Here is a 27,324-nt window from a genome sequence, read left to right on the forward strand (position 1 = left end):
TGGTTTGTATGAGTGAAATCTACGCCTAACTGTAATAGCCCTGTAACCTTTGTTTTTTTCAGTGAATTTCCAAGGTTTTAAAAAACAAATATATTCCTATTCTATTTATTCTATTCTGCTAGATGAAGAACTGGCTATTCATATTGGAATCTAACATTTTTCATTGTTCCAGTTTTCATTCACCACCAGATGTGTCATCCCCCTTTATGAGACATCTGGTAGCTCTGGGCATTCACTGGTATTTTCTTGAATTTGCATTTTCTTTCCTATTCTATGTATATACTTATTTTCTCAGAAAGCCCTTCATCTAGGGTCTAAGGCCTACTTTCCCTGTTCTCTGATTCATGATCAGGTTATTTAAACCTATTCAACAATAGACTTAACACTTGGGGTTTCACATTATCATCACTCACTGCACTTTTGCACCTGACTCAATAGGGATACCACCATATGATGTGAAGCTCTGGTCCTGGATAGTTTTAATATCATCCAAGTTACCTAATAGGGATATTACTTCATGAAAGTGGGCACTGGCCCCTGATTAACCTGATGCCACAGATACCAATTATGTATCCCAGGATGAATTATAAGTTTATTAAGATTAATTTATTTTCTGTTAATTTTGATAATTTTCAATATCTTTGCTATAGATGTGGGGCACCAGTCCAGAACTGTTTAATCAAGGGTTTTTCTGGGTGTTAAAAGGCATGATACCTTCTATGTGGACCATGAATTCTGAATAACCATATGCACTTATTATGCATCAATGGTCTAGTGACTGAATCCAGCATACATAATATTTCTTTTTATCCCTTTTGGTTAGCTGTCCATTAACGTGGGAAAAGGTGGGAAGACCTTTGAATACTACTAAGGAAAGCAAGAGGAGGGGGGCCGCACGGCCTCCCTTCCCAGGCCAATTTCGGCCCACGGACCCCATCCCCCCATTTGGACCAAAATGGTTTTGTGCCCTCTGATCAATTATATATACTTACTTTGCAGAAAAACTATTGACTTTTTTCCGTTTCAGGTAACCCAGCTGCTATTATTTTACTCGGTGCGGAGACAGCATTTAACCTTACCAGTTGGGAACTTTTATTCAAGGTTTTCGAAAATAAGGGTTTTCCTATCCTATTGACAAGGTTAATCTCTGTATTATATTTTAAATCCTCAGCCCGCCCATTTTGAAATAATAAGCCTGTAAGAAGTATATCAATCACTATGTGACTCGACTAGGGTACCCAACATCACTCATTCTTTTTGCTCTATTTATAGAGCTGCTTGCTTACAACTCTGAGCTAGCCAAAATTAAAATATGTTTCCACATAGGCTCCTAGATTAAAATAGCTTGATATGGTTTTATTGCTACTGACAGAACATGGAAACTTTCAGCAGGCCCTTAATTTAGCTAGCTTTACTGACATAGAAGGGTATACAATAAATGCCACCAAGACAGGTGTATTCTTGTTCAACATGCAAGCTGAAGTGCTTTCACTATCCCTCCAACCTCATTACAATAAAAATGCTAAGAAATATTTGAGATTGGATTTCAGAAACCTATTCAGATCTTTATGATCTGAATTATGTACAGCTGCTGAAGAAGGTGGAAAATGTATTGGAAATTGATTGCCAATTACATTAATTAGAAGGGTAGCTTTGTTTAAAAAAATAATAATAAATCAACAAACTTCCACTCTTCATGTCTTTGAGGCACTAAAATGTATTTTATATGAATATTTAAAACCAAAAAGTGGAGGCTACATGGACTAAGGTAAATCTTGTGGAAACAACCAACCAAGGATTTGTTTAAAGAAACAATGCCTCGACCAGGAAATGGGGGGGGATTTGCTCATCAACATAATCTGGCCAGGTTTACAAAAACAAGTTTCTATGATAATTACATTTATGATCAAATCTGAGGAAAAAGAAGCACTAGTTCGGTTTTTCTAAAGCAAAAATCGCTCAACTACAAATTGGTACAATAGTTACACATTATACACAGTTGATAAGAATATGAAGCATTCCTCATTGTAATGCAGTGACTCCATTGGAGGTGGACTGGAATAATTTAGCGTCTACATAAATACATTGTTGGTTAAAACAGGGGATGGGGAAAATAGGTGTTGGATCAAAAGTGGGGATATCATGACAAGGGAACAAGTATGTAGCAAAATAAAAACTTGAATTGGACGGTATAGGTTGTCGCATATTGACACTTCGGCTAAAACTTCTCAATTTATCCATCCAAGAAATGGTACATTCATGCTCCATAGATAAAACTGTATTCACAGAAAAAAACCTAGGTATCAGGGCTTCGGTCAGTGGGTTAGATACCTTGATAATGTGCATAACAAACAAAATGTTATAATAAAAAAAGAATAATAGGCAAACTGACAGGGCAGATAGACCCTCTGATGAACGAAGAGAGTTGGAGAGAAGTATAAAATCACTGCACCAGAGCAATTCGGGTTCTAATTTTGAAAGAATGCAATTATTGGCACAATTACTTGTGTATTACATGCCCAATTATCTCCACAAACAAAACCCAAATATATCTAATCAACGCCCACCATGTTTAGAATAAGAGAGATGGATACATATGAGATGAACATGTCCAAGAATACAGACATATTGGAATTCCATATTTATTTTGTAATTTGTAAGAAATTTGATGGAGCAAACAGTGGCCACAGATACAGTTTTAGTTCTATTAGGGAGTTTTCAGCATCTCTGTATAATTCCCACAGCTAGATGCAGATGGTGGTTTATGGCGATGTTTGCAGACTGCTCCCTGATTACGAGACTATGGAAATGAAAAGATTCACCTTTGTCAGATTCAGAAAGATCAGTTTGTTCAAAAAGTATTATGAAAGACTGAATTTGCTACATAAGTGTGTAAAAATGTGGGGTGGTGTTAATTTCAATGATTTTACTTTAAGCGATATTGTTATTTAGAGATTTCTTTTGTTTTTATTACTTTTGAAATTGATTGTCTTTGTAGAAAACCGAATACAAGAGGAAAATTGAAAAAAGTTTTTACCTACAAATTCCATAGAGGAACATAAAAGACTTTCATGTGTTGACATTTCATGGAAATTAGGGCTTAGAGACCATACGGATTCAGGTACATTAGGTTAGAAAAATCTTTTGAGCTCAGGCCACGGGCAGCAGGGTTGAAGCAAGCAAGCGTTTGTCCTCAAATACAACCTTTTCATTTTTGATAATGACATTATCTTTTCTCAAACACTAGCTTGCCATTTTTTCAAAATATACATATTATCTTCCCAAGTACCAACAGTTCATACTGGGGAAATAAAATCAATTAACAAAAATAAAAACTTCATAAGCTCTGTGAAAAAGTCTCTCTTCCGTTTTTGTTAGTAAATATATTGCCTGTCATACATTTACTTGTTTGTCATGTTCATGGAGTGCTCAGATGAACTCATGGGCATACTTTTCCTCACATGCCCATGAATCACACATCAAGAATGCTCAGCGTATGCCAGGGGTACCAATGGATGCCAGTGATACCCATCAGAAGTCAAGGATGGCCACAAAGTGTTGATATTGGCCACAATGATGCTAGGGCTACCAATATCCCAGGAATGCTCATAATATGCTAGTGCTACCATTCAGCTAGAGAAAGCCATCATTATTCCAAGAAGAGTGACAGTATCCCTTCCCCTCACATCTCAAAATCTAGGTCTCTCTTAAACATTTTAAAATGCAGAACCGCGATGCACTCGTTGCGACAGAATATTATTTGTTTCTAAATACAAATATTGGCACAGATTCATGTTTTTGAATCACATAAATTAATGTGCACTCATAAATGATCGTGTTTCCCCGGCCTTTGTGAACAGGGTGCATAGCATAGCTAAAACAGGAGGCGAGGAGACTATGCTGAATCACAACAGGTAATCAATCCCATTTGCTATACGGACTGAATCCTATATTTACATAAACATTTGAAGTGTAAAATGCAGCTTTCATTAGAATGGTGGTCTTGATATACATATATATGATATGCAAATTCAATTGAAATGTAATAGCAGGATACTATGACCAGTAGTCCTCAATTTTTGCCATTTCTGTATGTAAATTTGATCTGTTTGCTCAATAGCTTATTACACAAGTATCATACTGATGTCAACCAGAATTACTCTTTTCCCAAAGTGCAAAGCTGATATAATCAGGCCCGAGGAATCTCAGCACTGCCTCATTTCCTGCTTTCTCCCTAAACTCAAAGGCTTTCAAGGGATCATTGTCTTTCTACAGAAATCATGGCAATAACTGAGAGAAAAAGAATAAACAAGTGAACCACAAGACTTCAAGGATCATCAGTTTAGTTCAAAACCTTGATTTTTGGTCCATTCTGAGCTCTCTCATCACTGCTGAAGATACAACTGACATACAAATACTGAAGGGAATTTGTTCTGCTTTACTTTCATCCTAGATTCGAAACATTGCAAATACATCTTTCAATGATTTAAAAGCGCAAGAAGCCTATATTTGCATCGTGTTCTTTCTTATTGAAAAATAATTCCAAACTACACTCGGATGGGTCATGAACATGCTATGCTGGCCATGTTACATGACAAGGTTCCTATTAGTCAACTTGCTAGCCACAGCGGAGTTTCTCAGTATCTAAATTGCCTCTAGCCGTGTACTAAATAATGAAAATGGACAGAGGCAGCCTTCTTACAGCCTCTCCCTCAGAACCACGCTAACTTGGAGATTTGTAGAAAACTGTGCATTCTGGCCTCTGCATATGATGAAATGGTGACCAAACAGGTACCAATAATAGATTGTTTTTGGTTTACTTCGGTCCAAAACAGAACAGAACTATAAAGTAATTTACAAACACGAAACATATATTAAGACAAAAGGGCAGTTGTGTTTAATTTTGCAAACATTACCAACGAGTTTTGAACATTTCTGCGTTTCTTGATAGGTCTAAAAGTGGAATTGAGTAATATATCTAAATGTCTCTAAAGGTTGGTACATTTGCAGCATATTATATTGCAGCATATTTTTTCTTCAAGTACTTTTCCTCTACCTCTTTCCCACAAGGGTAGATAGAGTGATTGCAATGTCAGACCACCCCAAACTCCCTGGCTTTCTTTTCCAGTGTATCCCTCCTAGACCCTAGGTCCTGCTCACTTTTCTCTCCGCACCTTCTTCCTCGAAGGCCCAGTCTTCCATGAAGTAAACTGTGAAAAGACTGGGGCTTTAAGTCTAGTTTCATTAACCGTGTGGTACACAGGTGTTTCTGAGTACTGTTGCTCAAGGTTATGACCCTCAGGTACTTTAACTTGATTTGTTTACCAGTTTTCATGCGTGCCCTCGTTTACTTTGTTAAACGGTGTGAGAAAGTGTAACATTAAAAGTTTGCACAAACAGAACATAAATTATGGACTCTTAAGTGGTAATTCACATCTCTTCATAAAAATTCTGAACATCAACTGATTCATAAAATGTCTGCAACTATAACTTTACCCCATAATAGTTCTTTCAGTTGCAAGGTTTTGATCAAATATTCGTACTCTTAATATCCATCAACTTTAAAGCTTTCTCTCTTCTTTCTTCTGCTTCTGATCGCTTACCTTCCCCCTCATTTCTTCTTTCTCTCGAAGGGTCCATGTGCCTACTGCAATTAACCTTGTGGAGCTGGGGAAAGTGTCAGCGGCACTGGGTGTGGCCTTGAGCATTCAAAGTCAGCCTCTACAGGCTCCAGGCCCACCAGGGAAATGCCTGATGGAAGCTCTGCAGTTCCTACAACCACCCCCCCTCATTTTAAGGGTCAAGAAAGTCCTCAGTGTACCCTCAAAGAGAGGCAGATGGCACTGTTAAATTTGTTAGTGTGCAAAGGCTCTTTTGCAAAGAAGATACTCACAACTCAACTCAAAACCAAAGTTGGTATCAGAGACTAGCTTTCTCCTTACCTTCAGCTTTGGGTTGATTTTTGTGGGATCAAACATTAAAGTGAGTCTTTTATGCAAAGGATTTGGAGTTGTAGGGACTGACAAAACCAATGAAAAAATAAAATGACCAATAAAAACGAAAAAGAAAACTTCACTCAACTGGAGGGCCATGTATGAGGAAGCAACATTTAAAAGCTTCAAAATATAAAGCAAACATTTTTTCCCTAGAAGTAGAAGTTCCTGTTCTCACCACTTAGCCTACAGGGGGCAATGAAGGCCTGCTAAATTTGTTAATCTAATATGGACCTTTGCGAGAGTATTGCTTTAATCACTATTAGAACATTGGAATGTTGGGAGCTTAATTGAATACAATGGAGTGCTCTATGCTTTTACGAGCCGGTAAAGGCCCACAAAGCAACATTCCAATGTTGTTTTCAAAGGCCTCACGGAGCCCAAGGGAATATAAACCCCTTGAACTCCGAGAGGCCTTTGTTTTATTCGTTGGAACATTCTGCCCTCTAGTGGCAAAATGTTCTAATAGCCTTATAGCCCTTCGTAGCTTGGCTATCATAGTTCCGCTCCCTTTTTAAAGTCACACGCCTTCGGCTCGGGCCTTTAATGCTGGAGCGGGCCTTTAATAGCCGGTATAGCCCGCGACGGCGGGCTATAAGGCTATTTTGTCATTGCCTTGAATATTAGTTGCCAGGGAATTTTAAATTAACTGGTGCATGTGAAAATGTTTGGCTCGAGATTGCAGATGAATGGCATTCTGTAGTCTACCTTGGATTGTACTGAATCACCAAATATCATAGGGATATGCCGTTTACAATCAATAAACGAGCGCAAAATTTTTAGGCGTTTCCTTTGCAGCAAGCATGAATATACATTTTTAATGTCCTCCATTAAAACATGCATCATGTTCTTTCGCTCAATCCCACGATTTTAAATCTGATTAATTGTGATTGTACTGTTGTATGAAGTCAAATTAATTGATTTACATCTATTTCATCTCATGGAGTACTTTTCAATTAGATAAAGAATAAGATTTGTTTATTATAGTAGTTATCAAACTTGTTCAAGCTAATGCTGACCAGAGGTTGCAACAATGCACACTAGCTAATAAAAGTGATACATCATGCAATAAGAGAACGCATACCACTTTTACCTCTAATGCCAATATATCTCACAAGAAATTGAATAATGAATGACTGAAAATAAATCACAACTCTTCCTCGTGTTTAACATTGGTTTATAAAAGTACAAATGTGCATCCCTAACCTCCATTTCTGGAAAAGTACCTCAGTGCTGGCTTCAGATAGTGAATGTCTCTGGGGCTATAGACATGTTTTATTCATAATTCAAGGTAAGCAGTAAATGTGCTGAAAACAAGGTCAGTGTAAGGAATTAGTAATACCTCGAAATAATTGGTGAGGTACAATTTTATCTCACATTACCTCTCTAGCAAATTTCTAGTTCCATCACATTTTTGTTTTGAAAAATTAAGAATTTACTTAATTTAGAAATCAAACGATGGAGGCAAAGCAATGTATAGAGTCTTTTTAGGCAACATGCTTTGTTTCAGTAATACACTGAGAGCAGTACATCGAATAGATTTCAAACTACACATACAGATATTTGACTAATACACCTTGCAGACATTCACAATCAATGGCGTAACGAAACTTGAGGGGCCCCCCTCCAGGGTACCTGGTGGGGCCCCGTCTGGACTCAATCTGGAGCTCTCTGGCATAAGTGCGGTCCTGAGGGGGCCCCCTGGAGGTTGTGGCCCTCCCCACACCACTGGGGCTGCGGGGCCTGTGTTACTCCCATGTTCACAATGCATGAACTTTCTATATAATCTGCTAATTTAATATTCATCTGTATTAACCCCTTCGGTGCTCATGACGGAACGGTTCCGTCATGAGCCACGGTTGAGCTGTGCTCATGACGGAACCGTTCCGTCATGACCACGCCCGCGCAAGATTCCGTCAGCACAGCGGCGGAATTTGCGCAGCATGGAAGGGGTTAATAAATGAATGTAAAAACCATGTTTGTTGTTCTCACAGCATAGTTGAAAAGTCTGCAACAAAAGACTCAATAGTACATAAATAATGATGGCATTTTAAGAAAATCCACACATATGGCTACCATATCCCGCATAGGGTCCTTCAAAAAGTAGCAAACATACTGGCATGTCGACGTTTAACAGTGGTTACTGGACGAGCTTGAGAGCTGCGAAATTCACATTTATTTTGCTAAGACCAAGACCATATGTTTCAGTTATAGGAGGCGACAAATTAAACCACGCGTAGGACCGTTGCCGTATACTATCTGTAAGCGCTGTCCTAAAACAGCATCCTTTGCAAAATGTTCAGCTGAGGTGAATGTCCTCGGAAGATCAGTGCGGAAGAAGGACTGGTCTATTAAGCCCCTGACGAATGTCTACCATGTTAAATTCATCTGGCTTCCCTTAATGATCTAGAGATTAAAGAAGGTCAAATTTCAATTGTGGAGATCTGCTTTAGATCCAAAAAGAGTTGTTCCTACTAAGAATTAGATTGGATTACCTCTTCCATCTAAGATGCAGAAGTAATCAGAAGATCCAGATAGAAAGTACATATTTCTCCACCTTGAATGATAGATATGAAGCATTTAATGTAACTCAATTGACCATTGGTAATATCAGCTACAAATGAAAATGTGTGCTTTGACAGTCTTAGTAGGTCCTTGGGACCAAGGAGGACTAAGTACCCCATAGAGGTTGAGGCTTTGGCAAAACAAGAATTTCATCCCCTGAGTTGGAAACTTTTCTGGAGGTTCAATCAGACCAGCATGTCCAATAAGGGCGAAGCGCCCATGAGGAAAGATTCTTGAGGAGGACAAGGCACTCTTGCCCAGCCTGCCTCTCTTTTATCAATTATCAAAGAGGTTATGCTTTTCATAACCACCTCTCCAATGTTTGTTATGGGTGGCTGGGCCATCATACAGCTGAAAACTGATGTGTTCGGTGGGTCACTATTCCTAACTGGTCTACATCATAATTCCAACTAGCAGTGACGTTACTGCAGACATGTTAGACAAGAGATTAGTTCTCAATATCTTATCCTTTAAAAAACTATTCCAGAACTGCATCCAGCAATTTGACTTGAACTAATTTGTTTGCACTAAGAGACTCACAGAAGGGACAGACAAAAATGTAACTATCAAAGACATAACCATTAAAATGACAGTGGTATCAGCCTTCAGGAATTCCTAATCAAACTGTAAACGTTAAAGGTGTGCACTGCCTTGATTTCATGTTTTATGAAGCAGGATTTTAATAAAATGAAGAAACAAAGTCAGTAGTACCTCAACACTGGATTATGCGATGGCTCAGGTTTTATTCTGCTGTAGATTTTTACGATATACAGGTAGAGACATATACATAAAGTTATGCACAAAATACAATTCTCATATGCAGCACAAAAGAAAACCTATGGGGATGCAGTAAATTTGAGCCAAAGGCATCCTTTAAAAATATACTTCCCTCTAGGGAAGAGATCTCAACTGAATGGCGAGAAGGTTATACTCCCTATTAGCTCCTTCTAGTTGAAAAGACAGGATATCGCAATGCATACAATCAACAATGCAGCATAATACAAATGGTACTTTAAGTCACATAAATCTTTAACCGTCATGCATACATGGTAGCTTTCTTTTCCCTTCCAGGGCCTCCATATCTTTTTAATAGATAGGTGTGGCTTCTATGAAGGCATTTTGTTTCTTTTTAAAAAGGAGAAATTGTCTGGGAACTAATGCCAGCAGTAAGAATTTTTGGGCATAGAACATGATGACAAGCTTTCATTGGCTTGAGTAATTTAGTACTCAAGGCCACTGGTTCTTAACCTGTGATCCACGATCCCATGGCAGTCCACGAAGTCTACTCAGGGGTCTTTTAAGTTGGCCAGTCTTGTTAAGGCTACTAAAATATTTCTAGGCATCTTTTACAAAGCTTTATCGGAAGAAAGACGATCATTCAAGGAAAGAACCAGGTGGAACATCCAGAGGGCACCTGCAGGTTCTCCTAACACCTAGACCCAATTCTTCTAAGGCTTAAATCTGTGAAGAGGGTGTCGACTGTGTCAGTCCCTACTGTGCATCATTGTGCTATGATAACTGCACTGAAAAACTCCTTTATTGTGTCGTCACTTGCTGCTGCAGGACAAATCATGCATCTTTGAGAAGGCACAAGGCATGAAGGATCATTTGGCAAAGACCGACATCTGATGAGTAAACATATTAGAAAGGTTTACCTAGCTGTTTTTGTTCAAATACCAAAACAATAGGTGCTCTGCAAGTCCGCCATGCCAGCTCTGGAGCAGCAATGAACAACACCACTGGACACATTACCATTACCACAGACTTCTGAGATCTATGTCCAAACAATTTCTTAAGCATGGTACTCCTACAGATCTGCCGATCGTACCATGGCATAGATCAGGCATTTACCCAGTCGCATTGGCGGCATGACGAGGTGTGAGGAACTCAGTGCCCACTGAGTGCACTCCACCTGGACAGTGTGTGGCAAACTTACCGGATTCAGCTGCTGCTGCTCCAAGGCCTGCACACAGGGTGTGCTCGGGAACTCCAGACGCTCTAAGCCTAAGACTTATTTCAGGCCCCGGGGTACTTGCTTGTTAGTTAGCGCTGTGGTACTGGAATACTGTTGACTTTAAAATAGAGCCAGAGTGGGCTCTTGAGACTGATTACTAGTGGGGCTTGCTCTGGATGTTGCCTATAGTGAATGAGTAATAACCACTATAGCAAGGAAGGATTGGGAACCGGGGCACAACCTAAAGAAACACAAGAGGCCTGTGTGGTTAATGGTAGCTCTAAAATAATACTTTTTTGTTCTTTAAAGTATTTGGCTGGACAATGATTTATTGCTGCTGGTGTGCACATGTTGAGTTATGAGCACACGTTCATTCCCCTGTATCCACCTCCCCCCGGAGGAGCTTTGGACCACACGGACAAAGCTATTCTTGAAAGTCAGGTGCTGAAAGGGTACTTGGTGCAGTTGCTCGGGGGCCAAAACAGGTCGGGCACCAGGGACAGGAGGAGTCAAAGCCCTCAACACCCATGCTTGGGCCCACTTAACCCTGTGCACCCCATGAAATAGGTTCTGACATTCTAGTCAACAACAGAAGTTGTTACCCGTCACTCATATTACTTTCACACTTCTCTTTATATTATCTGAGCTATTGAAACCCATTTGTTTATTGTAGGACAATCATTTAATTTAAGCACTGGATTATATGTGTTTGTCTTGAATGAACTCTATTTTGTTTGCTCAATGTACTCAAGTGGGTGGTGCAATTATGATGTTAACAATTGAAATAGTGAGATTAATGAAACTGTGTCCAGTCATTTGCCATAAAACAGGCATGTGCTAGGTATGCTATCAAAAAATTAGCAGAAACTTTAAAGAAATCAACTTGAATCTGTTGTGCTGATTAAGTACTATCGCCCTCATTCGAAATTGAGGATTGAATATAATATGCCATACACCTTCTGATATTGCAGGCCTAAATTTGATAATTTCTACTCTCCCACGGTGCCTCCTGCGGGCCTGTTTTGTGTTCCAGCACTTTCAGAAATGGAAGACTGAAAATGGGAATGGATGGCGTACTAATCGCAGAATATCCTCACAGGGAACAAACGTTTTATTCATGCACCAAGGAAGTCAAACAACACATTTCGGAATAGTCAATCTCCTATAAACTGTGCAAGGAGCCTAGATGCCCTGTAGAACTTGTTTTGGCTTTAAAAAGTACAGTTATTATTGTGAATAAGAACAACAGTGTTAGTTAAACCTGGCATATTTTGACATGGTTTCCCATGTCTTTTGGCTTCTGATCTCCTGTTTCTGTCTGTGTGCTGAACTTTGTTTTGGTGGGTATAGGACTCTAAGCACTTTACCACTGCTAATCAGTGCTAAAGTGAATGTGCTCTGTGTCTGAAATGTGATGGCATTTGGTTTGTCCATGATTGGCATATTTGATTTACTGATAAGTTCCTAGTACAGTGCATTACATGTGCCAGGGTCTGTTAATCAAATGCTACTAGTGGGCTGGAGGGCTGATTGTGCCACCCACATGAGAAGCTCTTCAAATCTGTCTCAGGCCTGCCTTTGCAGAGGCTTTAAGTGCAGGTTTAAACTGCCATGTCGACCTGGCAAGTTCACCTACTTACCAGGCCCCAACCTTCTCTTTATTACACATAAGTCACCCCTAAGGTAGGCCCTAGGTAACCCCATGGGCAGGGTGCGGTGCATTTAAAAGGTAGGACATGTGCTTTTGAGTTTTACATGCCCTGGTAGTGAAAAACTGCTACATTCATTTTTCACTACAGCAGGGTCTATCTCTCCTATAAGTTAGCCTTGGAGCCTCCTTGGAGCCTCCTTGTAACACTTAACAAGTGTAACTTCCAATTGGTAGCAGATAGAAAACTGGAGTTTGGTGTCTCTGGACTAACATTTTGAAAACACATCTTTTGTGAAGATGGTTTTTAAATTGCAGGCTGATAATGCCAATTTAAAAAAGTTGGCATTTTCTTACTTTAACCAGTTTGTGCCTCTACCTGTCCCTTGAATAAATGTATGGGTTGGATGACAGCTGGACTTTGTGAATTCCCTCTCAACAGTTACACACAAGGGGAGCTTAGGCGTGCCCTACGTATCCTGATGACCCATCACCAGGCTGATGGGTCTTCCTGAGATGGAGGAGTTGATACTTGCACCAAAATAGGGCTATGTCTGTCCCCCCCACAAGGAGCTGCATACCCCTTTGCAGTGTGTCTGGAGCCAGGGCTCAGAAGGGCAGGGTTTGTGCACTAAAAAGACATTTAATTGAAGTATCCCTACTTCAAGGGCTAAAACGGGCATAAGTACTGGACCTCTGACACCATATACTCAGAACACTTCTGGACAAAGGACACTCTGCCAGGAAGAAGAGCTGTTGTGCTGCCAGGAGGGACTACCACTTTGCTGCTTGCTTTGCTGTGTTGGCCCGCTTCCTGCTGCTTCTTGCCTGGGAGTGTGAGGACTGGACTTTACTCTCTACATCTTGAATGTAAAGGATCTCCAATGGCTTGTTTGGGCTTGCCTCCTGTTGTTGAAATCTCAGGGACACCAAAGACGTCACTTGCTACCAGCACTAGGGCTCCGCTGCTGTGAGTCCTGCTCTGCCAAGTGGTGCCAAATCCAGTCCTTGGCCCTTGGAGGTAAGAGTTTGTGCTGCAGCACAATAAATTGATGCATTAACTCTAAAGCATCATTTCGGAACTGGCGCGTACCTGCAAAAATCAACGCATCACCGCTGCCTGCACCGAAACCGTGGTTCACGCTTGCTGAGTGCGTGACACATCGACCTCGACTTACAACACAGCCCGACTTTGCCGACGCATCACTGCTGCTTGCACTGAAGCAATGGTCACCACTCGCAGAGTGCAAGGCGCAAGACCTCGACTTACAAAGCAGCCTTAACTTTGCCGCAGCAGCTCCAAAGAATCGCTGCTGTGCGAGCCTGGAACACCAAATCGCTGATATCCATGGTGCACCGTCCCCCCTTTTCCGATGCAGTCCCAGCACTGCGTCGCTTCCAACCGAAGCATCGCCTTCAGCCCAGTTGTTGGACCTTGATACTGCGGAACCAACGCAATGCGCTCTTTACATCACCGCTGCGCCATCTTCAGAAACCAAGGACTCATACCAGCAAATGACGCATCACACCCGTTGTGCAGCACATCGTTCCAGAGCACCAATGCATCAACAAGTCTGCTCTGCCTTCAGAAACCGACGCATCACCTGCATCCGCGATGCATCACCTCCTCTGCACACAGCATCGTCTAATATTTCTGATACATCCAGTGTACTGTCTGCCGTCCTGCTCTGCGCCAAGCTACCAGACGGTGAGCAGAGGTAAACTTTTAGTGTGTATCACACTTACCCAGACTAGAGTGGCGGGTCCTACTTGGACAGAGTGCAAACCTCTGCCAACTAGAGACCCCATCTCTAACAAACAGCAAATGTAAATCTGAAAAAATACTCGATTCTGCAAACCTAACTTTGAAAAATAATTTTTCTCGTTGGAAATACAGTTGCTCCCAATACTATGGTCCATCTCTGAATATGGCACAATTATGTATTTACTTGTAATATTTTTATTTTTATTTATTTAATGGGATTTTATATAGCGCAAACTATAACCAAAGGTGTCAGAGAGCTTTACAAAAGGACCAGATACATTACATAAGGACTTCAGAGTGCATGAGTTACATAAAAGATACAGACAGAACAACTCTAAATATCTGTTAGCTACAACTCTGCAGAATTCTCACCTCTACATCCTCTCTCTGTAACTGACATCATATCTCAACGGCAACCAAAAAATAGTAATTTACAACTCCAGAGAGTTAACAATGTAATTATGAATTTATGAATTTATGAATTTTTTTATGAATTATGAATTTTGCAGGGAGCTCTTTGCCATCTTCTGACTGTCTCAATAGCTCAGAGTTCAGCAAGAGACTTGTTTGGGAAAAGGATGGGCCTACAAAGTAAAAGAGTAGGATTACAGTAGCGCAACACTACTGCTTGGAGACTAACTGCCTTGTCTCCCGTAAATACACATTCCTTATACACATTTGTAATGGGTAGAGGTGGAAAAGGTTCACATAGTACACCCAAGTTGCCAGGGCCAATCTTATGCATCTGACTGTTCTTTTGCTGCCTCTTCTGGTCTGAGATGTTAGAGTCCAAAGGTATGATAAGCTGAGGTGAAGCCTTAGGCAGTACTAAAGCAGTGCATTGTTTCTCCTCTTTGAGTCTTTGATGCTGGGAAGGTTAATCTTAGATCTTGTAAAAAAAGATAAACCTTCCTTTCAAGCATACCTATTTAGTTAAACAAACAGGGAGGTTCACTGGTACAAACTTAAGAAAAATGTGTCTTATAGTGCTGGAAGATATCAGAAAAGTACGCAGAAAGCATCACAGTGCTAGGCTAGCAGACAAGAATTTAATCGTAAACTGTGATCTTTCTTTGACTGAAAGACATTTCACTATATGTACCATATTGTAGTGGTGATGAAGGCCGAGAATAAACGGGGCTGCCTAGTTGTGGACCTTCTGAAGTTTGGCGAGTGTCATGTTTAAGAGATCTGTGTAGATTACTTTGCTGAAATCAAGCCAGAGGACTAACATTTCAAACAACAAGATAATGTACTTAGATGTTAGGGGTGCACCAACGACAGAACTTATTGTAGTTACTGTAGTAATTTCCAGAATGAAGTAGAGGTTCTGGTCAAAGAATGTCCTCAAGTTCAGCTCTGCGCATGACCCAGGTAAAGAGGCAAATTACGCAAATGTGTCCAGCTAAACTTATTAACATTCCGTCCTAAACTGCCCAACAGACTCTTTTTATCAAATACACAAAAGTTATGTAAAACTGAATTTCATGCAGTGAGGCATTTTCTGAATAATAATCAAGTAGGTAAATGGCTATATAGCAGAAGTCATGAAAATGTGAGAATGCTCTTCCAACAAAAATTTCAATGGCACAATCGAAATCAAGATTATTTTGCAGTAACATAAAAAGTTAATTTTGAAAAAAATGTCTCTTGTTCTAACAAGAAGCAAACATAACTCACCTGAAGCAGACATAATTTAATCATGCTTATTTATGCAAATACAAATTTGAGCTGTCACTTTTTGTTGTCTTGGAAACAATTAGATCAGAGAAGCTACGTAGATGAAAGTACTATAATCTGTGTGTGTTACTATCAACCCTAATCGTAACCAATGCACATCAGAAACGAAAAACAAATAGAGGAGTCCGAACAAACAAGTCACTTTAATTTAAAGGAATGCATTCAACCAGTGTGCCAGAGTAATCATGGGGTCAATGGTGCACCCCAACATCAGCTCAGTTCTTTAATGGGGTATCCCCAACTCAGTTAAACTGAAGCCTCTCTGTGCCATCAATCTGGAGCTTGCAAAGGCTGGACTGCATCCAGCTTTCAAAAGCCAGCAGGCAATGAGGATTAGTGGAGGCCCTGACTAGTTTGTGGATAATTTCAAAAGTAGCACAGTCACCAGCATATTAGTACATAAAAACACAGGCCATGTGATCAGAACAGACCCCTGATGGCTCACAATATAAATACTTGAAAAGGGGAGAGAGTGAACTGACATATTTGGGAAAGGCTGGCAAGCTGAAATGAGAAAAATATTACTGTTAATCCTACCAACTTTAGAAGAGACTGGGATCTGTCTAACCGGAAAAAAACAGGTGCACATTCATGAAAGTTTGGAAGAAAGGCATGAGATTTCAAAGGACGTTAACAAAATTTTAGATATATCTCTGAAATCTTGGAAAAATAGTTTTGTTTTTTAAATAATAAATTGTTAGAAAAAAAAAATCACATTTCCACACGTGCATGCCACATATTTTCCTCTCATCCAGAGACTCTCTAAATGTGTGTGGTCACAATGAAATCTGTGATGCTAAAAGAAAAATAGGCTGAAGATATTACAGTGAAGGAAAAAATAAGACCTTTTAGTCATCAGTGCTCTAAGCTCAGTAGAGCATGCACATCAGTAAATAAACCAGATTGGAAACATGTTAGCACAGGTGATTTTGTAAACCACAGCACTGCAAGTTGTTCGTGCTCTCAAATTATTGGCGATTGTGATAGCCCTTCCCCCTGAAGAAGAATGGAAAGGTTGACAAGTGATCAGAATTGTTATTGCACAGCAGCGCAGCTGCATTGCTACTGGTAAAGAATGAATGATTCCCCGGGGTGCAATCTCGGAGCGTTCTGAAACCAACTCACACCTCCAGAGTAAGGCCTGATGAACAATTATATCAGTATGCATGGAAATTAGTTTCGAAAATGCATTTAGATGCAATGAAAAAACACTTTGTACTTGATTCAAGAGGACACTGCAGGATTTTCCACATTAAAAAAAATATTAACTAAACCCTGCATCAGACCAGCTGCTTAATGCAATCTTATTACATTCTGTATGCACACCTCTATTTTGCCCTACAGGACATCGGATTTCAATGCTAAGGTAGAGAAATGCCATAGTTTTGATGTGAGCTATGAATAAGCTCCCGCAAAGCTCTAATAATCCGACTCCCAAAAGGTAAGATGGTTTATGTGAGGAATGCTTGGCTCACACTTGGTAGCGCAACTCGACCACCAAGGCTTCGATGAGAGAAACACTTGGTAAAAGTGCAACAGCAAAAAAAACAATACACTCGGGAAATAAGGAATATTTGGTATCTGAATCAAGTGAGATAAAAACAGAAAACGATATGGGGTAAAGCGGCACAAAAATTAAGAAAATCGGATATAGGGATATGGAATTTAAACATTAAAAAAAGTACGTCTAAAAAAAAATTGTTACGTGAAAAAACCATGATGGTCTACGGGGGAGCTCTATAAAGGGACTTGACTTATGAGCGGCTAAGGTCTTGATGCAAGGCTAAGCATACGTTTCTGGATTGTAGAGGTCAAATGTTTTGCCTTTGGACCTTTAAAACATTTACTGAAGTTGACCATCTTCAGCAGGACAAGGATAGATACCGGAGCCAAGAAGGTCTTCAAAATGTTGCCTATGTCTGTTAAATATTCCTGCTGTAGCCTAAACTTCGTCCAAATACACTTTGAGGAGAAAAATGACTACGTTGAAGCTGGTGAGGTGGTTGTGCTTTAGGCAGGCTTTGCAAATTGTCATGGCGATCCAGAGATAAAACTGCATGTAAGTACCAGTTTTAGAAAATGTTTTACAAGTTTAGTTTCTGGACTAGAAATGTCTCCAAACTTCCAGGAAAAGCTTTATAGACATCAATCCATTGGTTCAAGTTGTAGCAGTGCTCCTTGGCACTCCAATTCAAGTCCACGGCAAAATGTACCATTCCAATGTAGTTCTGTTCTTTATCTAAAGCGGAACAAGTTCATATTATCCAAAAGGAATTTCTGCACTCCCAAATCAGAGGGAAGACATTTTACAGAGACAGACAAGAAAAATGCTTAGTTGTATCTGGTTCAGTTGTTTTTTTGATAGGCAAGCCAACGTTTTCTCAGTGCCATTGCCTTCTTCACTTCCATCGACAGGGGAAAGGTTGCTTTGGGAGAGGCAGGCTTCCCAGTCAGGACGATGACCCAAGTATCGGGTGTCCGCAAGAAGCTAGCACTACTAGCTCTTAGAGTAGCCTTTTTCTCCAATAGATCCAAACCAAAGCTGCAGCCCAATGCCACTCAGCCAGTAAAAACTTGAATGCAGCAGTAGGTAGGTCTCTCTACCTTTCTTGTTTCCAGCCAGCTCTTTGATGGGAGTGAGTCAGGAAGAGCGATTTTATGGTTAAAATCAGACAGCAATTGGTGATGATCCCCCTAACGGAATCGAATTAGAAATCCTAGATTTTCTCCTCCTATGTTTTGTATTCACCTCTGTTCTGCTCGCATGCTATGCTTTCAGGCCAAAGCTATCCCAAAGTCGGTTTCAACACAGAAACCAAAAATAGTGGGTTTGCTGATCTCCTCTTATCGCTCTCTCTCTCCGGCTACCCCAGTTACTCCCTTTAAGGATCAATTAAAGTCTCCACCTCCAAGCCCCTATACGTGCATGGCCATGTTGTTGCTTCGGGCTCCTACGATCTGAGGCAATAGCAAGTACAACAGTACAAAGACAACTTTCCTAAAAGAGCTATTTATAGCAGTTGTGAGGAGGGGAAAAAATGGGACATATTTGGATTTTCTTGCTAAGTCTGGTATATGGGATCATTTTGAACGGAGATGTTTTAATGAATAAGACTAATATTTTTTCTCAGTCACCTCCGACTCTGGATTAGGGGTTATTTCTTTGTGTTTGAGAATATGACATACCATGACCTAATCTGGAGATAGAGGTGGCCAAGAGGACACTGTAATACAATTCACATGAACCGATGATGAGAAATGCATGCCAAACAGACGAACTGGGACTTCCTGAACACCATAGTTTTACTGTAAGAGGAAAAGGGAAAGTGTTGTATATGAATCTCAGGACACTTCTAGTTAGTTACATGTAGATTTATTGTAGGACCCAGCTCAGCGCACACCTCGCCAGCTGACCAGACCATCAACTGACAAGAGTAGAACACTACGGTACACGTTAGAACACACATAGGTATTCTGTGAGTCTAAGGAGGTAAGAACACAAAGGAAGGGCTAACGACCACTTTCAGCCATATTACATGAACGACTGATTTACAACAGAAAGCTCTTTGGCTAAATTGCTGAGGCAGACGTGATGGGTGTAGCCTTTTTTTCAGAAAATGAAACGAAGGTGACAGTGTCACATTGGCTTGGAGAACTCCATTTATAGAGTGTATGATACTTGTAGTGGTGTGCCATGACTCCATAGTCTCTCTGTAACATTTAGCTCCCTCAGCCACAAACGGCAATTAAGTGTGAACAACAGGAGGTTAGCTGGGAATGTAAAAAACCTCTTACAAATCACACCTGCTAAGCTTCTGGCATACTCTTTTTTTATAATTCAAATATGTGCACATCATTGTGGGTAATCACAATAAACTGTTTAACTTTGTGATATAGGATTGATTACCTGTACACTGAAAATGTAACTAGGATAGCTTGTTCCTATTAAAAGTGATTAGGACTTATAATCGGAGTTCTACATATTTAAAAAAGTTTCTGCAGCTTTTTAGCAGTAAACATAAATTTCAAAAAGCATGTCAGATTATATGTAGTAGTGGCAAAAGTTGTTTTCCATTGCTGTACCCCATACTTGCGCTTCATACAAATGCACACACCTTTTGCGTGTGGCTGATTTACCAAAGTGGCAGGTAAACTGCAACTTCATACCAAAACCTATAATGTTTTTTTCCAGCAGCACGCATGTACTTGAAGCCTTGCCAGCAGGAGATATCACATGTCCAGAGTGCAGAAAATAGAAGGAAAATGTCAGAATGATGAATTTCCTACACTAGGCTGCTTCTCCTTTTCTCACTTGTTTGGGCAACTTTTGCCCAACTCGAGAAGCCACTATTCAATTCATGACACTACATCTCTTTCGCTTAGTAAATGGATTAAGGACAGGTGACAAATATGCTTTCAGTCCAACCCTGAAAGAATGTCTTGGAAGAGGGTACGACCATGAACACACTAAGGACATGAACATAAAACACCCAAGGCCGAAGACAGAGCACTTAAGAGAAATGTAACATCCTAACTTCCATTTGGTGAAATAGAAGGTGCCACTGCCACTTTTCAAGCTGTGCTTGAAACATAAACAATCTAGTCATGATGGCCAAGTCTACCTTCTGCCTACCTATGCCCAGCTGCTTTGGTGACTCACCTGTCTATATGAAACAGGATTACACCACTCCTATTGTCTGTGGTGGTTCTTAAATACAAAACATTTGTCAGGGACACTCGGATCTCTAATATAATGCAGCTATCCAATGCGGATTAACACTACAGCAGGACTGTTGTGCCACAGAACAGTATATTCCATTTAGGATTTGAGAATGACCAACAAACATGAAAATAGTTTCCAATGAATTTCATGTAATTTGGCTTCATAAATATTTACTGTGGGGATGCCTTTTATTATGTGGTGGCGGCTGGGCTCTGCTCTGGGTCCACCTAGTGTGTCATGATTTCAGAGTCCTTCCTAGGTCAGTATGATGAATGAACTTTGAGGGCTGCTCTCTTTAGTAGCAAAGGTTTCAGCCAGATTCAGACAGTGCTTGGATGAAACAACTGATGCTAGGTATCAGTCTTCCGAATCATATCTGTAGTAAGTTTAAGGTATTTTAAAATTTGTTATGTTCAGCATCACAAAATTGTGAGGGATATGGCTAGTTCAAGAATTGTAGGCACCTGAGGTAAAGCAGCATTGTTCTGTTTCCCTACTTACTTAAAAAGACATTCTACTGTGACCCTCCCTCTTGTACTGGCTGTCCCAACACAATACAACGCACATATGAAAATGTGGCACCGTACACTTGGGTGTTGTCCCGTGAAGATTTGCTACAGGAGAGAGGTCAGGTGGTTCAGTTGGAAGCATCTTTGAATCCGTTTTTCAAAAGAGAATCTATAAAGGTTGGACTATTGGGTAGTGTGATTGAGAGCAGAAACTCAGAGCATTTGCACTCACCAAAGAGACGCGTGGTGCATTTTAAGAGCAAGTATTGCCCAAGCTGTTTCAAAACAGGGTGGACAAGCCTGCAGTGTAAATGAGAATACATGAACTATGCCTGCCAAGGTGCCCTGCTCCCCTTTGATGGGCTGGCACCGTGCGTGGTTTCCTACATTCCCTAGTGTGTGTGGCAGCCCCTTGCTGAGGAGGCACCGGGTAAACTATTGCTTTAACAGTGTGATAAGGCAAGATCTTCAAGATCTCCCTATGCAATCTACGTGAAATTATCATCCTGTCATAACAAAGCATTTCCATTCCAATTATCTTAGTTAGACTTAAGCAAAATCGACACTCTACTGTTGTATCAGATAGGTTGCGGCTAAGTTCCACATTTAACTCCGAATTTGAAGCTTGTGTCTGAAAGAGTACTGTTCCAAGCTATGGGAGAATAAATATCATCTCTGGTCATGGTCACTGGTTTTAGACACTCAACATACAGTCCTGCAGTCTATAGAAAGGTTTTACAAAATCAAAAATGCCAGCGACGAGAAGGACCCTTTTTATTTAAGCTACCTTTCAATCAGCTGATTCATTTTGGAAGCCTGGAAAATATCTAGGCAATGTGAAAATAAAACTGAAATTTCTCCTTAGCACAGAGGAAAATAGGACATTTGTGGCATGCACAGGTCGAAAACCAATCAGTTTCCTATAAAATATTCCACTCTCCCATGAAATATTCTATTTACCCAAGACTAAAGAGGTCACTCCGTAATTATAGAAATTTCCTGTTCAGGGGCCGATTCCGATGTCAGACGGACTCAGGTCCGTCCGACATCGGTCAGGAGCCGTAACCGACCAACCTGCTGTCGTCGGTTATGGCTCTGGAAGTACGATGCGACCGAACAGGGTTCGGTCGCACTCGTATACTTCACAATGGGAGCATGCATTCCGAGCGGAATGCATGCTTGCATTGTGACAAGCAGGGGTGCAGTTTATCCCTGCACCCTGTGGCCGGCACCCCAAGGTACCTGCCACCGGGTGCAGGGATCCACAGAGGGGCACCATAGGTGCCCCCAGGCCGCCATTCGGTAATCTCGCACCCATGGGGCCCTACTGGGGGCCCCCCAAAGACAGTTTCCGACTGCCTTTTCGTGCCGGAAAGAGCGGCACGAAAAGGCAGTGAAAAACTGCCATCGTACTCCCTCGGTCGTAAAGAGGCGGCCGGGGGAGTACTGAGGGATTTCCGGATGGTGGACGGGCTCTCCGAGCCTGTTGTCAGCCGTCCGGGAATCCGAGTCGGACTCCTTTCTGACAGAGCCCATCGGAATGGCTTGGTCGGAAAGGAATCCGGCCGACACGTTCCGATTCAGTAGGAAGGGCTCCGACCGTCGTTCGGAGACCTTCCAGACGAAATCGGAATGGGCCCCTAAATTTCAAGACTTGGCTCGAAAATGTCATGAAAAGTTAGGAAGAAACCGATATTCCTCAAACATGTCAAAAGAGGAAGGAAAAACACTGGCTGTTTTCTCAATCCAATATGTCTTTGGTCGCCCAACTTGGCAGCAACTTTGACTGTGGACATTCATGCTCACTTTAGACTTAGCAAGATCTGCCATATTCTGGGGCCACTTAGGCCCCCCCCTTCCTTACATCATGATGTTTACCATGGGCTGCCACAAGATGTAAGAAATATGACGAGGAGGATGAAGCTTATAACCAAGTAACAAACCATTTAAGTTTCACATACTAGTGCCCTTGAAGTCTGGTTTCTAGGAAAAAAAGTGTATAATCTAAAGAAACAACTTAAAGATGAACTGTGAGCATTGATCCAATACCACATACACCATTTAAGGGTTGTTTTGCCAATCTAGTACTGTAGGTTTACATATTGGTGAATTAGTTATTATACACACATATGCCACTGAAGAATCTCAGCTGTGTGCGGCACGCATCTCGAGAAGGAATCTTTAGATATTTCACTATCCACATCAAGATAGTCATCCACAGGCAAGACCTGATGGGTACCAACCCCAAAGGCACAGAGTGCTACCGTTGAAATGCCACCGCAGATGCTAAACAGGAAAGCTGCAAAGCAGGCTCCGTGCACCCTAAAATTCTCGATTTGCTTAACATGAAGACACACGTGGATTATTCTGTTTGCGCGATCCTTTCCCTGATATTGGGACATGCTGAACAGTTTCATATTAAATCTTTCCCAGTGGAATTTTTTGAGCAACGCATACAGACATCACCTCACGAGGCCACAGTAACAGTGAAACACAAGCTACAAATCAGAAGACGAGAGGTGGCCTGAAGGTAAAGGTGTGCAGGGCAGTGTGTGATAAAACAAGATGAAAGTAAGGCAAGTGCCAGCACATTTACAAAATGTCAAACCTCACAGCACAAGAAAAACAGAGCAAGAGCCGCAGCTGCGCTTCTTTGTCCAACAAGGTACTGCTGTTTCATAGGGTACTTTAGAGAAACGCACGTAACACAATTACAAATGAAATACATACGAGAACGTCCCAAACTGGCGCTGTTGAGATTTAAATATGTGACGTGTAGGCTCCCTAAAAGCCCCTGTAGAATGAGCTCCACCCGCTGAGCTGTGCTAGAAGACCTCCACATGGGACTTCCCATATTGGCAATTCACAGCACCGTTCAAGCACGTGCCCCCGTCCTCACTCGGGTGCTGACCCGAGGCACGTACCCTCGCGTGCGCGCCACGGCCGGGCTTTTCTGTATCACTTTGTTCTGAATAGATAATGGAGGCAAATGCACAATCCTTGCTTTCCTCTACACGGGTCTGTGGGTGGAATTCCTACGGGGCCGTGTGACAACTCGCAAAATGCTCCAGCACAATAAATCATACGATCCAAGCCAGCCATCTAGTTCACCGCCAGCCTCCCATAGACTGAACGCCGAACAACCATCCAGCGCTGAGCACCCTCACGTGCCAGCGCCTTAAACATATTTATAGATAACAGTTCATGCAGCGTTAAGTTTACCCTTCAGTATTTCCACTAAACACCCAGACACCACCCAAACAGCCAGCACCCCTGCGCTCCAGCCTGATAACGGGCCATAATATTGACATCACGTGTGTTAGACCCTGTGCTTCTTAGCGCCGCACATTCCTCTACTGTGACGTGCATCCCCCGGCATCTTTCTAGAAGAGGAATGAATCAGAAAGCATCAGCCATACCGCACTCCATCCACATAAGGTCCATGGCAACACACGCTACACAACGCAGCGCCAGATACACCCCGGGATGCTGAACTCTACCTGTCCGTCAGGCTGGACTAGCGCCTGGTGCCAGCGTAAACACGCACAGACCTCGCGACCAGAGAGAAGCAGCGGGGGTGAAGCGATATACACCCACCTCACTGCACTGTCACACTAAGCACCCGGTGCTAAGCATGCCTACCTCAAGCACTGACCTGCTGAATGCGGCTCAATAAAAATGGTGCTTTTGCGATAGTTTGGAAAGGTCTCTGTAAACAAAACCACACGCCAACAGAAATGCCCATAGCAAAGCGACCCCCACCCTCCCCGGGTGTTAACCGCACCTTCCTGCTGGGGTGGTGTTCCAAAGTAAACCCGAGCCCTCCCGCCGGAATTAATCTGTGCAAGCTTCGCTTTCTGATTCAGAATGCGATCTCTCGGCTTCCCTGAGAGGGAGACGGCGTCTCATCTAACCCACGCAGCGCAACTTCAGCCCTCGCTCCCGGTCACTGGAGCCGTCCCCTGGGAGAGCAGCGCGGGCTGCAGGAGAGGACTGGGGCAGCGCTGCGCGGCTCCAGGCGCAGGTGAAACCAGACACAGGCATTCAGCACTGACCCCGCTGTGCGCACAGATGCGTGGAGCGCAGATTGCTGTTCACGTTCAATTACAAACAGAGGCAACGCCTACAAGCTGATGAAGTACCTTCACTGCGAAGCTGCGCGGGTCTCTCTCACTTCATCTTCCGTTGACAAGGAAACCGAAAAAGCACTTCATTTTCCAGGGGAAAAAAAGAAAAATACACCTTCCACTGCCATCATGTAAAAACGTTATCAACATGAACACCGTTGTTCACACCATAAAAATGAATGAGACGAAGAAAAAAGTAAAACGTGCAAAAAGTACTGGCCTTAGCAGAGAAGAAAGATTGTCGTAAGGCGCTAGCTGCAAGAAAAGTTTCGGTTATATGGGGGGCGCTAAAAAAAAGAGGAAAGCAAACCTGTGGGTTTGTCTTGGTGTTTAAAAATGAAACAAAAATAAAATGAAGGTTTTGGTGAATGGTTTGCATCGGACCTGCAAGACCACACGCTCTGGTCAACGCTGTTGCTGTGCAATGCATCATCAATCCCAACGCAAGAAGAAAACGCAGAGGAAAAGGGGTTAGAGACATGCCACTTGCAATAGCAAAAATGTGCACACACTTAACATCGCGTTCCAAACAAAACCAGTTGCTATTTTTTGGCGTTGGGGCTGCACGGAATGTTATCAGTAGCTGCTGCTGCCGCTCGCAGCCACACAGACACAGCACCTTCATAACAAGTACCAATGCATGCTAGAAAAACTTGCATTCACAAAAAGGCTAAAAACATGCTCCAGCTCTCATCTAAAACAATCATCAAAGAAGAAGGAAAAAAAGAAGAAAAAAATGAAAAAAAGAAAAAGACAAAAAAAGACAAGAATGTCACTGAAAAGGTACTCACCGAGCGGGAGTAAAAATGAGATTTAGTATAAAATACAGTATGGCGGTGGGAGAAGGAATGAAGCGCTTTGCTCTCAGTCTCTTGCCTCGGGCACTGACACGTGACTCAGAGTCAGGCTGACTCGCCGGCAGGGAGGGGAGAAAGAGGAGGGGGCGGTGGGAAGCCCCAGCGGAGCAGGCGAGTGCTCGGCTACACCGGCGCCGGATTGGAGCCTGCAGCAGGTGCACGGTGGCTTGGAGGCGCGGGGACGGCGGCGGGGCTCGGCGCGCACGCACACGCGCAGTCCCTGGGCTGAGCTCACAGCCTACGCTGTGCACAAACGCGGCTGACGCCGAGGCCGGACAGGTGCGCAGACAGGAGCGGGCAGAGAGCTAGGGCACAGTATGCAGGGCGTACACATCACGTAGCACCTATGTGTTCGTGCTCCTTCGTCTCTTCCTTAAGTTCACTGAGGACTCGCGCCAGTTGCCTAGACGTTCCATCACTCGTGTGGCCTTGGTCCTACGCCTGTAAATCTAATCTCATGTGTGTTCTAGGGGAGGACACAAGTCGGGGTGGACGCGGGTGTACCATGCCCCTCTCCCCTCACTAGTGTAGAGAAGCAATGCTTGACATGGAAAAATAGGAGTGCAGGTACTCTGAACTAGAATACCTGCTTGTTTCTGGAAAGTGCAGGTACTTTCCGATTAGAAGTATTACATTTCTCTTGAGAAGAGCCGGTACTCTCAATCTCAGAATAAAAAAAGGGCCGGTACTCAGTACCGGCTCATATAAAGCCCTGTAGAGAAGAGACCCTGCTCCCGTTACCAGAGTCAAAACGGGGTACAGAGGTGGGATTAAATTGCTTTATGGTGGTGTTAAACCTTCCTTCCCACTGGCTGCAGCATCTTAATTTGTCAAAAACCCTAGTAGAGGGTTGTCTTTGAATTTTCTATCTGATAAATCACAGATAACTTCACGCCTAATGATTTGGAAATGTGCAGCCCTTTTGTGCTTTGAAGCTAGCTCAGAACACCAGCAGAAAACAAGCATGTTCTAACACCAAGTAATATTAGTATAAAAAAATACACACAGCACATTTTGTTCATTCTCTTGTTCAAAAATAGAGCTCCTTCCCTACTTCTAAGTTCAATTACAAATTGACATGTGGGCAACCTACATCCAATTTATAAAAAGTTAAACACAACTATCACATTTCCGTGAGATTAATTGGTTTCTTCTTTTATTTTATTAGGGTATGCCCTTAATTATTGTGACGTCACTTCCGCTGACGTCATTCTGAATGAAATATGCCAATTAGACCCCCCCCCCCTTATATTTCTTAGGAGTTCTGTCTGCACTGTTCTAGGCTTTCTGTTCTTGCAACATTTGTCATGAATAGGCATATACACCCATTTTTAGCTAAAATGCGTTAGCCAGCCTACGGTACGCTTCGACAAGGACTGCTTTATATTCACTATTTGTTCTTGCAGTGAAACTTTCCAATATCCATCATGAGGTATGCAATCA

At 42.0% G+C, this 27,324-nt stretch overlaps 1 protein-coding gene across 5 annotated transcripts in view; it reads right to left on the reverse strand.

Annotated features, from left to right (window-relative positions):
• The window catches only part of RALYL (RALY RNA binding protein like), a 1,712,955-nt gene extending 1,686,933 nt beyond the window's left edge, over positions 1-26,022 (reverse strand). For 2 of the 5 annotated variants that reach the window (XM_085605349.1, XM_085605348.1), the window contains exon 1: positions 25,816-25,999. The gene's annotated coding sequence lies outside the window, so the exon portion shown is untranslated. Of the gene's footprint in view, positions 1-24,681; positions 24,751-25,039; positions 25,061-25,815 lie in introns of those variants that run through there. The other 3 variants (XM_085605346.1, XM_085605351.1, XM_085605350.1) reach the window with 3 other exon arrangements.
• Positions 26,023-27,324: the final 1,302 nt, after the last annotated feature.

The sequence above is a fragment of the Triturus cristatus genome, chromosome 5_1, assembly GCF_964204655.1.
Source record: "Triturus cristatus chromosome 5_1, aTriCri1.1, whole genome shotgun sequence".
NCBI lineage: Eukaryota > Metazoa > Chordata > Amphibia > Caudata > Salamandridae > Triturus > Triturus cristatus.